Source organism: Triticum aestivum, chromosome 7B, assembly GCF_018294505.1.
Source record: "Triticum aestivum cultivar Chinese Spring chromosome 7B, IWGSC CS RefSeq v2.1, whole genome shotgun sequence".
In the NCBI taxonomy this organism is placed as follows: Eukaryota; Viridiplantae; Streptophyta; class Magnoliopsida; order Poales; family Poaceae; genus Triticum; species Triticum aestivum.
This window is the reverse complement of record NC_057813.1, coordinates 722,518,980-722,531,155: the sequence shown is the minus strand read 5'-3', so window position 1 is coordinate 722,531,155 and position 12,176 is coordinate 722,518,980.

The window sequence follows — 12,176 nt, the reverse complement described above, 5'->3', positions numbered from 1 at the left end:
CATCATATACAGTTCTTCCTTAAGATGCTCGTTAAGGAATGCCGTTTTGACGTCCATCTGCCATATCTCATAATCATAGTATGCGGCAATTGCTAACATGATTCGGACGGACTTCAGCTACGGGAGAGAAAGTCTCATCGTAGTCAACCCCTTGAACTTGCTGATAACCCTTAGCGACAAGTAGAGCTTTATAGATGGTAATATTACCATCCGCGTCCGTCTTCTTCTTAAAGATCCATTTGTTTTCTATCGCTCGCCGATCATCGGGCAAGTCTGTCAAAGTCCATACTTTGTTTTCATATATGGATTCTATCTCGGATTGCATGGCTTCAAGCCATTTGTCGGAATCTGGGCCCGCCATCGCTTCTTCATAGTTCGAAGGTTCACCGTTGTCTAACAAACATGATTTCCAGGACAGGGTTGCCATACCACTCTGGTGTGGAACGTGTCCTTGTGGACCTACGAAGTTTAGTAGCAACTCGATCCGAAGTACCTTGATCATCATCATTAATTTCCTCTCCAGTCGGCGTAGGCACCACAGGAACATTTTCCTGAGCTGCACTACTTTCCGGTTCAAGAGGTAGTACTTCATCGAGTTCTACTTTCCTCCCACTTACTCCTTTCGAGAGAAACTCTTTTTCCAGAAAGGATCCGTTCTTGGCAACAAAGATCTTGCCCTCGGATCTTAAGTAGAAGGTATACCCAATGGTTTCCTTAGGGTATCCTATTAAGACGCATTTTTCCAACTTGGGTTCGAGCTTTTCAGGTTGTAGTTTCTTGACATAAGCATCGCATCCCCAAACTTTTAGAAACGACAGCTTAGGTTTCTTCCCAAACCATAATTCATACGATGTCGTCTCAACGGATTTAGATGGTGCCCTATTTAAAGTGAATGTAGCTGTCTCTAGAGCGTATCCCCAAAATGATAGCGGTAAATCGGTAAGAGACATCATAGACCGCACCATATCCAATAGAGTGCGATTACGAGGTTCGGGCACACCGTTATGCTGAGGTGTTCTAGGCGGCGTGAGTTGTGAAATGATTCCACATTTCCTTAAGTGTGTACCAAATTCGTGACTTAAGTATTCTCCTCCACGATCTGATCGTAGGAACTTTATATTTCGGTCACGTTGATTCTCTACCTCATTCTGAAATTCCTTGAACTTTTCAAAGGTCTCGGACTTGTGTTTCATCAAGTAGACATAGCCATATCTACTCAAGTCATCAGTGAGAGTGAGAACATAACGATATCCTCCGCGAGCCTCAACGCTCATTGGACCGCACACATCCGTATGAATGATTCCCAATAAGTTGGTTGCTCGCTCCATTGTTCCAGAGAACGGAGTCTTGGCCATTTTGCCCATGAGGCATGGTTCGCATGTGTCAAATGATTCATAATCGAGAGACTCTAAAAGTCCATCAACATGGAGCTTCTTCATGCGCTTGACATCAATGTGACCAAGGTGGCAGTGCCCCAAGTATGTGGGACTATCGTTATAAACTTTACATATTTTGGTATTCACACTATGAATATGTGTAACATTACGTTCGAGATTCATTAAGAATAAACCATTGACCATCGGGGCATGACCATAAAACATATATCTCATATAAATAGAACAACCATTATTCTCGGATTTAAATGAGTAGCCATCTCGTATTAAACGAGATCCAGATACAATGTTCATGCTCAAACTTGGCACTAAATAACAATTATTGAGGTTTAAAACTAATTCCGTGGGTAAATGTAGAGGTAGCGTGCCGACGGCGATCACATCGACCTTGGAACCATTCCCGACGCGCATCGTCACCTCGTCCTTCGCCAGTCTCCGCTTATTCCGCAGCTCCTGCTGTGAGTTACAAATATGAGCAACGGCACCGGTATCAAATACCCAGGAGTTACTACGAGTACTGGTAAGGTACACATCAATTACATGTATATCAAATATACCTTTAGTGTTGCCGGCCTTCTTGTCCGCTAAGTATTTGGGGCAGTTCCGCTTCCAGTGACCCTTCCCTTTGCAATAAAAGCACTCAGTCTCAGGCTTGGGTCCATTCTTTGACTTCTTCCCGGCAACTGTCTTACTGGGTGCGGCAACATCCTTGCCGTCCTTCTTGAAGTTCTTCTTACCCTTGCCCTTCTTGAACTTAGTGGTTTTATTGACCATCAACACTTGATGTTCCTTCTTGATTTCTACCTCTGCCGACTTCAGCATTGAAAATACTTCAAGAATAGTTTTCACCATCCCTTGCATATTGTAGTTCATCACAAAGCTCTTGTAGCTCGGTGGGAGCGACTGAAGGATTCTGTCAATGACCGCCTTGTCCGGGAGGTTAATGTCCAGCTGGGACAGGCGGTTGTGCAACCCAGACATTTTGAGTATGTGCTCACTGACAGAACTGTTTTCCTCCATCTTACAACTATAGAATTTGTCAGAGATTTCATATCTCTCGACCCGGGCATGAGCTTGGAAAACCATTTTCAGCTCCTCGAACATCTCATATGCTCCGTGTTGCTCAAAACGCTTTTGGAGCCCCGGTTCTAAGCTGTAAAGCATGCCGCACTGAACGAGGGAGTAATCATCAGCACGTGACTGTCAAGCGTTCATAATGTCTTGGTTCTCTGGGATGGGTGCGTCACCTAGCGGTCCTTCCAGGACATATGCTTTCTTGGCAGCTATGAGGATGATCCTCAGGTTCTGGACCCAGTCCGTATAGTTGCTGCCATCATCTTTCAGCTTGGTTTTCTCTAGGAACGCGTTGAAGTTCATATTGATATGAGCGTTGGCCATTTGATCTACAAGACATATTTGTAAAGGTTTTAGACTAAGTTCATGATAATTAAGTTCATCTAATCAAATTATTTAATGAACTCCCACTCAGATTAGACATCCCTCTAGTCATCTAAGTGTTACACGATCCGAATCGACTAGGCCGTGTCCGATCATCACGTGAGATGGACTAGTCATCATCGGTGAACATCTCCATGTTGATCGTATCTTCCATACGACTCATGTTCGACCTTTCGGTCTCTGTGTTCCGAGGCCATGTCTGTACATGCTAGGCTCGTCAAGTTAACCCTAAGTGTTTTGCATGTGTAAAACTGTCTTACACCCGTTGTATGTGAACGTAAGTATCTATCACACCCGATCATCACGTGGTGCTTCAAAACGACGAACTTTAGCAACGGCGCACAGTTAGGGGGAACACTTTTTTGAAATTATTATAAGGGGTCATCTTATTTACTACCGTCGTTCTAAGTAAACAAGATGCATAAACATAATAAACATCACATGCAATTATATAACAGTGACATGATATGGCCAATATCATATAGCTCCTTTGATCTTCATCTTCGGGGCTCCATGATCATCTTCGTCACCGGCATGACACCATGATCTCCATCATCATGATCTCCATCATCGTGTCTTCATGAAGTTGTCACGCCAACGACTACTTCTACTTCTATGGCTAACGCGTTTAGCAATAAAGTAAAGTAATTTACATGGCGTTCTTCAATGACACGCAGGTCATACAAAAATAAAGACAACTCCTATGGCTCCTTCCGGTTGTCATACTCATCGACATGCAAGTCGTGATTCCTATTACAAGAACATGATCTCATACATCACAATATATCATTCATCATTCATCATTCATCACAACTTTTGGCCATATCACATCACAAGACAATTGCTGCAAAAACAAGTTAGACGTCCTCCAATTGTTGTTGCATCTTTTACGTGGCTGCAATTGGGTTCTAGCAAGAACGTTTTCTTACCTACGAATAACCACAACGCGATTTTGTCAACTTCTATTTACCCTTCATAAGGACCCTTTTCATCGAATCCGCTCCAACTAAAGTGGGAGAGACAGACACCCAATAGCCACCTTTTGCAACTAGTGCATGTCAGTCGGTGGAACCTGTCTCACGTAAGCGTACGTGTAAGGTCGGTCCGGGCCGCTTCATCCCACAATACTGCTGAAGCAAAATAAGACTAGTAGCGGCAAGCAAGTTGACAAGATCTACGCCCACAACAGATTTTTGTTCTACTCGTGCAATAAAGAACTACGCATAGACCTAGCTCTGATACCATTGTTGGGGAACGTTGTAGAAAATAAAATTGTTCCTCCGGTTTCACCAAGATCCATCTATGAGTTCATCTAAGCAACGAGTGATAGGAGTGCATCTACATACCTTTGTAGATCGCGAGCGGAAGCGTTCAAGAGAACGGGGATGATGGAGTCGTACTCACCATGATCCAAATCACCGATGACCAAGTGCCGAACGGACAGCACCTCCGCGTTCAACACACGTACAGAGCGGATGACGTCTCCTCCTTCTTGATCTAGCAAGGGGGAAGGAGAGGTTGATGAAGATCCAGTAGCACGACGGTGTGGTGGTGGATGCAGCAGAGTTCCGGCAGGGCTTCGCCAAGCAACTACGGGAGGAGGAGGTGTAGCAAGGGGAGAGGGAGGCGCCAAAACTTCAGGTGCGGCTGCCCTCCCTCCCCCCTCCTTTATATAGGCCCCCAGGGGGGTGGCCCTAGAGATGGGATCTCTAGGGGGGCGGCGGCCAAGGGGGGTGGAGTGCCCCCAAGGCAAGTGGAGGCGCCCCCTCCCCTAGGGTTCCCAACCCTAGGCGCAGAGGGGGGCCCAGGAGGGGGGCGCACCACCCCACCAGGGGCTGGTTCCCCTCCCACTTCAGCCCATGGGGCCCTCCGGGATAGGTGGCCCCACCCGGTGGACCCCCGGGACCCTTCCAATGGTCCCGGTACAATACCGGTGACCCCCGAAACTTTCACGATGGCCGAAACTGCATTTCCTATATATGGTTCTTTACCTCCGGACCATTCCGGAACTCCTCATGATGTCTGGGATCTCATCCGGGACTCCGAACAACTTTTGGTTTGCTGCATACTCATATTCATACAACCCTAGCGTCACCGAACCTTAAGTGTGTAGACCCTACGGGTTCGGGAGACACACAGACATGACCGAGACGGCTCTTCGGTCAATAACCAACAGCGGGATCTGGATACCCATGTTGGCTCCTACATGCTCCTTGATGATCTCATCGGATGAACCACGATGTCGACGATTCAATCAACCCCGTATACAATTCCCTTTGTCAAACGGTACGTTACTTGCCCGAGACTCGATCATCGGTATCCCAATACCCTGTTCAGTCTCGTTACCGGCAAGTCACTTTACTCGTACTGTAATGCATGATCCCGTAACCAGACACTTGTTCACTTTGAGCTCATTATGATGATTCATTACTGAGTGGGCCCAGAGATACCTCTCCGTCATACGGAGTGACAAATCTCAGTCTCGATCCGTGTCAACCCAACATACACTTTCGGAGATACCTGTAGTGCACCTTTATAGTCACCCAGTTACGTTGTGACGTTTGGTACACCCAAAGCACTCCTACGGTATCCGGGAGTTACATGATCTCATGGTCTAAGGAAAAGATACTTGACATTGGAAAAGCTCTAGCAAAACGAACTACACGATCTTGTGCTATGCTTAGGATTGGGTCTTCTCCATCACATCATTCTCCTAATGATGTGATCCCGTTATCAACGACATCTAATGTCCATAGTCAGGAAACCATGACTATCTGTTGACCAATGAGCTTGTCAACTAGAGGCTTACTAGGGACATATTATGGTCTATGTATTCACACGTGTATTACGATTTCCGGATAATACAATTATAGCATGAATAAAGACAATTATCATGAACAAGGAAATATAATAATAATCCTTTTATTATTGCCTCTAGGGCATATTTCCAACAGAGCATGTGGCTGAGACTGCATCAACATAGATGCTGCAACCCATCACAGCGAGTGTCGGCCTCTGTTATGGCCGATGCAGCAGTAACTCAGGACACCATTCATGCCTCGCTGCCACTTCTACATTTTCTTTCTCTGTTCTAGTTACTTATGTGATTTATTCTCGGTACTTGTTGCTGCTGTACATGTTTGATTTGGACAGCTACAACTGAAATTATTATGATGCCATATTTTTGATATTACTCTATGCTCACCAAGTTATTGAGTTGAAGTTGTCGTTGTTTGCTGTCAAGATTTGCTTAGCCTGAATACATGGTTATGTTTTTGTGTACTACTGCCTGTTGTCTCTGTTGGATGGACAGCATCCCAGTACAAGTACTTGCTAGGTTTTACCTGTTCATGCAAATCTTGTTGGGTGTTGCAAGTTGCAACACTTGGATTATTTATTAATATAACCCAGCAGCGACACTTCCATTTTGCTCAAGGGTAGTGTTTGGGCCAGCATATATAAATGATATGGTTGCTCACTTTAATATGTGTGTTGGCTCAAAACTGTCAAAATATGTGGATTATTACTGTAGTATTATGCTGTCTACTGCTTTTAACCTTGGAGTCTACTGCTCTTAACATAGCTCTGTTTTCACCTTTAGGCTCCAAGTAGATTTGAAAGTCAGCCTCTCCAATTTTCCTTGGAGTCTACTGCTCTTAACATAGCTCTGTTTTCACCTTTAGGCTCCAAGTAGATCTGAAAGTCAGCCTCTCCAATTTTCCTTGGAGTCTACTGCTCTTAACATAGCTCTGTTTTGGAGAGAGCACGCGGTTGGGTACGTGAATTCAGAGAAATACTATGGGGCCAGAGCGAGTGTTAACGTGTGGTCACCCAAGATAGGCGACCCATCTGAGTTCAGCCTATCACAGATCTGGGTCATCTCCGGCTCCTTTGGCCACGATCTCAACACCATTGAGGCTGGATGGCAGGTACATGAATGATAGAGAAGATTCTTGATCTTGAAGCAACATCATTGTACTATGTGCAGAAAGAACATGAATGAAATCCTTGTCACTTCATTTTCAGGTAAGACCAGAGCTGTATGGAGATAGTAATGCTAGGTTCTTCCCTTACTGGACAGTAAGTATTGTTTGCACAAACAAAATGTTTGCCTTTTGCCTGGTCTCATTGCCCCGGATTCAGTTTAAATAAACGTGCATTTCGCAGACTGATGCGTACCGAGAGACGGGGTGCTACAACCACAACTGCCGTGGGTTTGTCCAGACGACCAACAAGATAGCCATCGACGCGGCTATCACGCCACAATCGGTGTACAACAGGAGGCAGTTTGATATTAATCTGATGATTTGGAAGGTAAATGCCATTTCAGAATCACTACTGTAATTTTCATTTTTCAAGAAGAATTGGTTGATCTGCATGGCAAATGCATGATGATTAGGAATATGATCATGTCTCCTGTAGAATTGGATTTCTCTGGGCGTTCCGTAAACTGAATTTGGTTCAGTTAAAAAACTGCACTACCTGACAGTTTTGGGCAGTGAGCTTCTAACTGAAAAACGAGTTTTTTATGCTCATAATTTTAAGTTGGCCTCTACATATGAGTTGTAAAGCATGCTCTAAGGTTTCCGTAGAGTACTCGTTTGCTTCGTTTGGATGTATGGTTTGAGAGCAGCCATCTATTTAGTTTGCTGTCCAGAAATATAGTACAGTTTAATGTCGGTGGCAGTCTTGTCTTAGATAGATTATGTAGTGTATTAATCTCACTGGGTAGAGTGGCCTACTTGCACACTTTTATTGACTCGTTGGTTGTTGATTACTTTCGAGCGAGTAGCACATGTCTCAAGCAACTGTAGTATTCCTTTCCCTGAATTGCTCCCTTGTTTTGCTGTGGCCGTATGCTCCGTGGTCAATGATGCGTGCTGTATACATATTAAAACCAAAATTGGAGTTGTTTCAGTTGTGCATATTAGAACTGAATTATGCTCTGTTTTGCTGTAGTTGTATGCTCTTATTGCTAAATTGTTTAGTGGGTTGTTCAGACTAAACTCGTCCAGTCAGCTTGCTATGATGTATTATATATTACTGTACTTCAGACGTCTTGTAGAATTTGGTGTGTCAATACATCTGAAGTACAATAATATACAATACATCATAGTATAGTAATATACAATATCTTGCTATGAAAGATTGTAGAATTCTTTTAGTTGCTGCTTCTCATGTATACATCAGTTGTTGTGATTACATCTTCATCACATTATAGACATATGCATTTCTGTGAAATTTTGTTAAATATATATTTTCTAGATTGTCTATACACTAAACCTGGAGGTTTGAATATCTACTCCAGGAATGAAGATGGTACTCTAATGCCTTTGTGTTCACCCTTTTACAAGAGCTCCAGGCCTAGGAAATTTCAAGTTCGAAGCGGCGTGTAGCCCTAGCAGCAAAGATTTGTTCTGTTTGACTGTAATAAACTATAAATATTATAGTACTGTAATAGTAGGCATATCTGGGTTGTAATAGACTATGCACAGATTGTAATAGACTATGTACAGGAGCTCCAGGCCTAAGAAATTCTACATTTTTTCTATTCTATTTAAAATATTGATTATTTGTATGATTTGAAGACGTGTGAAATGGAAACCTGATTAGTGGGCCCATTTGTGAAAATAATCTAAGCAATGCTCACATTTTTTACATGTGGGACCAATATAGGAGATTATGACAAGTGGGACCCGTCTGACTTGTGGGACCAGATTGAAAAATATATACTGAAAAACTAAAAAGGCCATGGCCCAAAATATAAAAAAGGCCAAATTGTTGGGCCAAGCCCATGTAGCTAGACAAAATTCACAGAAAAAATATACAGTAAAAAGGCTGAATTGTTGGGCTAAACCCATGTAGAAAACCGAATTGGACCGGGCTGAATCTTGTGCCACATCAGCTTGCCACGCTGGATGCCTACGTGGCTTGGGGAGGTTGCTAGTGACCAAAACACCACAGTGGACATATTTTGGTCATAAACATCTACGACCATTCCAGAAGAAAGGTCACTATAGTCAGTTTACGACTGCCAGCTTTTGACCTTCTGTTTTTGGTCATAAAAAGGTTGCAAATGAAAAACCATGACCTTTCAGTGACCAATAGTGGTGATCACAAGTTGACATATTTCTTGTAGTGCGAGGAGCCAACCGGAGAGGTGTTTAATGCTCGCCTACAAAGGAACGAACGTGTGGCGCTCGGGGCGCCAGAGTAGATTCCTAGGCACATGCGCCGGTTTAATGGAGGTAGGCGGACAGACGGATCTCGGTTCAATCCGGAGAGAAGGCGTGCGCAGTGGGCGATTAGAAGGTGGCACTCTCGGCCGGCGAGCCACTTAAATGCCTACTTGAGTGAGCGATTGCGTCCGCTCTGGGTCGGCATGATTGCGGGCAGCTGTCTTCGGGCAGGAATGCGAGCGGGCACGGAATAGGGGTTTTTGGTGGGCTAGTTTAGTGAGACGCGGACCTGACAGTGGTCCAGACGCCCTTAAACCCCTCAATATGTCTCTTGTTTACGAGAAATAGTGTCTGGACAACCGAACGGATCGATACAGGACAACGTTGGATAAGAAAACACGTTCGGACGGTTGCAGGTGATTTGAGGATCCATGTTGAAGATGTCAAGATGGTTTGCGGATAGTCCGGACATATGAGACAAACTGGGGTCCGGTCGGGTCACTAAGATTGACAAGGGCCTCATCTTTTTTTTTTGCGGGGTAACAAGGGCCTCATCTTTGTATCAAATTGAGCATGATAAAACCATCCCGCCAGATTCAATTCCTACAACGACTTCTCATCAATTATTTTTCATTAATTAATTAGGTGTGTCTAGCATTTAGATGTGCTTTAATGATCTAAACGCTCTTATAATTCTTTACGGAGGGTGTAATAGCAGATCGTCAATTTTAGTGAACCTTTGGTCTGTTTGGTTCTTGAGTTGGGTCGTGTCTATGCGGCGTCTGTATGCAGCTTTTTTACATGGTTGATTGAAGAAAATTGAGATAGTTGAGTAGTCCTGGTCGATACGGACATGTGAGAGGTTGTTGCCTACACATGAGCTCACTTGTCTCCGGGAACTCACCATCCAAAGTTGTCATGGCATGGGACCTTTGTTGCAAAGCATGGACAAACTCACCAACCTCAAGCCTCAAGGATCATCCCTATATTTGGACTGTCCAGCACTAGAAAAGTGGTGTGAATCAGTGTCAGTCTAAGACGAGGCGAAGCTTGCTCACAATACTGAAATGTGATCTGGCAAGCTTGCTTACTGAAATGTGTTCTTAATACTACTCACAGTACATTTTGTTCATTCCTTCTCTACTGGCTTGATTGTGTTTATTGCTCAGAATATAATCCTTCTGTATAAAATATCAGTTTTGCTGTTGCACATCTAAGTCCCATTCTATTGATATTAGGTGAAATTCGTACGGGTATTTTCTTTTCGTTTCTACGTTTCCTTGAGTCACTTAGATGCGGAATAACTACGTCATATCTAGATGTGCCTAGACAGATTCACATAGGCCATAAAATATACCAAACTCATGCATAGTTGATGTGATGTCGAGTTATAAAGGGAGGACAGGAGCAATGGCCGTTCTGAAATCGCCGCCATCTTGCAAGAGACTGAATAGCTAAGTGGGGACTTTGAAACTTCCAAGCTATGTTTCGCTGCAAGGGACGCTAACTTAGCAGCTTATTTTTGTGATCAGCAAGCGAATGATTCTAGGAGACGATGTATATGGATCAATTACGTACTTTGATTCCTGGAACAACTCTTGCAGACTGATTGTGACCCCACTACTTAATCAGCGAAAAAGCTCTTTGATTCACACAAAAAATATGCAAAGTGCTCAACATGTTTGATTCTCGTGAACAATGGACACCACCCAGACAGCTTAACAACATTTAGTTGCACATGTAAAGGCAAAAATGCCTTTTGGAGGCCGAGCTCCACGGAGGACTCCACAAGCAAAAGAAGCAGAAGTCATGCTTAATTACGAAAAAGACTTGTCGTTGTGACTTACTGTATGCACTTTGAAGTTCTCATCCAGCTTGATGCTGAAGCGCCTACCACCAACTAGGTGAGGCTTGTCGCACTGGCCGCGCTCGTCTTCGCAGTATTCGCACATACCAAATTCCCTTTCGCTATCGTCGTCAGACATTTCCTATGTTCATATAGTTGAAACAGACGTGCATTCAGTAAGCAAAACTAAATCATAAAACGAATTAGTATTCAAATTAGCATGCATTCAATAAGAAAATTAAATCATCTTTTGCGTCCGTACATCGTCGAATATTATCACTAATACATCTCGAATAGTATCATACACATAACATCACTAATACAGCTAGAACTCTAGCGAACGGCGGGTATTGGCGCGGGCAGTGGACACCCAAAGAGAAGGAACCATCACAGGATCATAGCTCCAGTGAGATCCCTGAAGAACCATCCAGGTACTGTTGGACCTGCCCTCCAACGCAACCATGTAGCGACGGGTGTGCTCATCCTCCTCGCTGACACGGTGAGATACAACCTCTGTTGTGGACGAAGGCCTCCCCACTGTCACTGGCCCACGCGACCGCCACCAAATAAGGTCCGGGTCGATGACGGGCTGCCTCCTCACCAAGCTGCGCGTCCCGGAATGTAGCACCTCCCAGTACCAGCCAGGCGGAGCCCAGTCCCGGACATGGCCCATATAATCAAGCAAGCTTCCTCGCCGAGTCGACGACGAGGATGCGGGCCAGGCATCGTCGACGTCGAGAACAAATGCTTAATTATGAAAACAAAATTAATAAACACTTAGCAAAATTCGGCATGACCTTTGCTAAAAGAAGGACATATCGAGTGCCTGAAATTTGCCATAACGTAAACGAATCGACATTCTGGCAAAACATAGGCCACTCAGAAAATATGACATGTCCCAAATGTGACATGTTCAAAATATGACATGTCCACTGCAAATTTTTATATAACAGGAAAAATTGCTTTAATTAAAAAAATAACAACAATTGCTTTAACTAAATAATACCTAGAATTTGTTAACTACACCTAAAACAACTAAAACACCTAGAATTATGTTAAATACACCTAAAACGCCTAAATTCTATTAACTACACCTAATTAAAAACCTAGATAAATTTCTGTCCTAATTTTAAAACCTAGCTAATTTAAAAACCTAGGGTTCATACTACCTAATCTGTCCTAGCTGGGGTTCGATCATAACCTACATTATTCTAAGAACCTCTATTTTATCAACTATATAGGATTCAAAATAACTACTCTCTAATAATTATAACTAGGGAGGGAGGGAGGAGGAGGAGG